Below are 3,282 nucleotides of genomic sequence, written 5' to 3'. Positions count from 1 at the left end.
TAAAAGTGGGTCCCACTTTTTAAATGCTTTCAGATAAATGCTTTTTAAAGGTTGCTAGATGGTTCAAGGTAGCTATTCCAAAAATAATCCTGGTTTCACCAACTGAAAATAAAATCCAAGCCTCCCTGACTCCCCACAAGAAAGGCCCCTTTATCTGTCACAGCTCTTGCCTGTGTCTGTGGCCCACCACAAAATTAGAGCTCTCAGTCTTAGGCACTTACTTATAGATTGGCTTCAGTTGCTTCCTGTGCTGGCGGTTTCAGATCAACGATTCTAGCACGACTTTAGGATGTCAACCCAGCATTTCAACAGTCGGAGGTAGTCCGTGCCCGCCCAAACCTCCCAACTTCAGAGGCAAACGGAGCCATAAGGTGGCCCGCCACCTTGAGAAGCCCTTTCCTACTGTTTCCTGCAGGGGTAGGTTTTGTTGGGAATCTCAGAGCTCAAAAGGCATCAGGAGGCCACGGTTTCTTCCTTTTTCAGTCAGCAGGGACTCACTTTAGATCATTTTTAAGGACCACAAAGGAAAAATTGAGGTGGAAGGAAAGACTGGTTAGGTTTTTGGTTTGTTTTAGAGTTCAAAGGACTGACTCTCTGGGGCCCAGAAAGAGCTGGAGAGAGTAATAGGATCTTAGAGCTAGTCCAACTTCCTCTTTTTAAGAATCATTCACATCTGTACAGAGGCAGTACGGCAAGGTGAGTAGAGATGATCTCCGAGTCAGGAAAACCTGGTGCGAATCTTGCTCGGACACGCATTGGAGTATGAGCACGGGCAAATCACTCAGACTCTCAACACAACAAACGCTGAGGGCCTCGGCGCTCCGAACAAGATTAAAATATACTTTTTAAAACATCTAACATGCAAATAAAAGTACAACACAGCAAATTAATATTTTTTGGTCATTGTTTAGTGTTGGCTGACTCTTCTTGATCCCATTTGGGGTGTTCTCAGCAAAGATATTGGAGGGGTTTGCCATTTCTTTCTGCAGCTCATTTTACACATAAGGAAATGGAGGCAAGCAGGATTAAGTGGCTTGCCCAGGATCACACAGCTAGGAAGTGTCTGAGGCTGGATCTGAACTCAGGAAAATGAGTCTATCCAGTGTGTCACCCAGCTGCCCCACAAGGGCTCATATCCATTTAGTAATTGAATGTTAGAGCATGACTCCCCTCCTTTATTCCTTCTCCCTTTTTTACATTGTTTTTCTTTCTTAATGAAATGATTTTGTTATTAGCTTAGTATTCGGTGGTAGTATTAGTGGTTTAAATAAGAGCTTGGTCTACCCATGATTTGTATAATTAATTACCCACTATAGCCACAGAGAATCTGGGGAAAAATAGAAAGTGAAGATGCCTTATACATTAGGTAAACATAAGTTTGATAGCAACCCAGAAGCTGAAGAGGACGATGTTTCTGTCTTCCTGTAAATATTGTCACTTGTCATTCTCTCCAACAGAAGGCATCCAAAATGTAGTTTGATTTACTTCACTGGCTAGAAGGAAGAACCACAGACCGGATTCTAGAGCTGAACGAGCTGTTAGAGGGCACCTGATCACCACACAAGAAGCAGCGATCCTTAGGAAGAGGTCGTCCACCCCTGCCCTGAAGAAACCGAGGCAAAGTCAATTTGTCCTATGCCCAGGGCATGCTGAGGTAGCTTTGATTTATAGGGTTGCAGATCTGGAGCTAGGAGAGCTCGTGGAGGCCATTTAATTTAACTGTTTAAATTTCAAAGATAAGGAAACTGAGACCTGGAAGGTTGAGGATCTTGCACAAGAATACAGGAAGAGAAAAATGTTAGAAACAGAGCTTGAATCTAGGTCTGCTGACTTCAAGGCCAAAGCTCCTTTCATCTTTGGGTGACATGTATTGTGACTTTATTTTTAATTTTTATTCTCCAATTGATTTCATTTTTGTGCCTTTTGCTTTGATAGAAAAGATACTTCCCAAGATTCAAGGCATGATCCCAACTCTACTAGATACAGTCAGTAAATGTTAGGCCAAGAAGTTAAACAAAAAATAACTATAATTACTGGCTTTTCTGTAATGTATTATAACTAGCAACGTATTACATACCTAGTTTCATTTGATTCCTGTAGCAAACTTTTGAGGTAAGAACGATCATTCCCTTAAGTTGAGGCAACTTAACAAAAATCCTGTAATTTGTCTAAACTGACACATGTGCTTTGAGCTGTCAAGTGCTTGCAATTGCTGAGATGCCGGGAGAGAGAAGGAGGGAAAGGAAAAGAGAGGAAAGGGGGGAGAGAAGAAAAAAAGAAAAATAGAGACTAAGAGATAGAAAGAGATCAAGAGTCAGAGAGGAGAGAGACAGAGAGACAAAGACAGGAAGAGACAGAAACAGAGACAGAGATAGAGAAACAGACAGAGAAAGATAGAAAGAGAAATAGAGAGACAAAGAGAGTCAGAGACAAAGAAGAGACAGAGAGATAGAGACAGAGAAACAGAGAGAGAAAGAGAGACACAGAAAGAAACAGATACACTTAGAGACAGAGAGACAGAAAAACAGAGACAGAGACAGAGAAACAGAGAGATAGAGACACTATAAATATTGTCACTTGTCATTCTCTCAAATCTCTCTAAGAGAGACAGAGACAGAAAGACTGAGAAGAGACAAAGACATAGAGATAGAGAAACAGAAATAGAGCAATCGAGAGAGACACTGAGAGAGATAGAGAGATACAGAGAAAGAGATAGACAGAGAGGAAGGGAGGGAGAAGAAGGAAAGAGGGAGCAAAGGAAGGAGAGAAAGAGGAAAGAAAGGAGGGGGGAAAGAGGAAGAGAGAGAGCGACTGGAAGGGAGAGAGAGAGAGAGAGAAGGAAGGAGGGTCAGAGGTGGGGAGAGGATCCTCTGTCATTTCAATGCTCCCCTCCACCTGCTGTTGTCATGTTTTTAAATGTTTCAGGTTACATCATTTTAAAAAACAAAAGAGAAGGGCAGGAGATCCTTGGCTGTTGCTCTGAAGCATTGGTGTAGGACTTTGGCAGTCTTCCTCATGATGTTGTTAAGGAGGAAGGAAGAGAAGAATGGAATAAGGAAGGGAGGAAGAAGAGAGAGAAGGAAGAAAGGAAGGGAAGGAACAAGCATCTCTTGAGAGGCACTGTGCTGGCAGGGGCTGAGGCCCTGGAGATGCTGTCCAAGGGATGGCGGGTGGTCTGCAGGCTGGGAGCACACACCAGGGGAGAGGCTCCCGGGAGCTGAGGGGAGTTCCAGACCTGGTGGGACAGTGCTGGAGAACAAAAAGTCAGGATCAAGGCCAGGA

At 43.3% G+C, this 3,282-nt stretch overlaps 1 long non-coding RNA gene across 1 annotated transcript; it reads left to right on the top strand.

Annotated features, from left to right (window-relative positions):
* Positions 1-227: 227 nt before the first annotated feature.
* Positions 228-2,551, top strand: LOC127540494 (uncharacterized). Its single transcript, XR_007948176.1, has 2 exons — positions 228-417; positions 1,458-2,551. It is a non-coding gene; the product is annotated as an uncharacterized LOC127540494 (long non-coding RNA).
* Positions 2,552-3,282: the final 731 nt, after the last annotated feature.

Source organism: Antechinus flavipes, chromosome 6, assembly GCF_016432865.1.
Source record: "Antechinus flavipes isolate AdamAnt ecotype Samford, QLD, Australia chromosome 6, AdamAnt_v2, whole genome shotgun sequence".
Classification (NCBI taxonomy): Eukaryota; Metazoa; Chordata; class Mammalia; order Dasyuromorphia; family Dasyuridae; genus Antechinus; species Antechinus flavipes.
The sequence above is the reverse complement of the archived record's forward strand: the minus strand, read 5'-3'. Positions and strand labels throughout refer to the sequence as shown.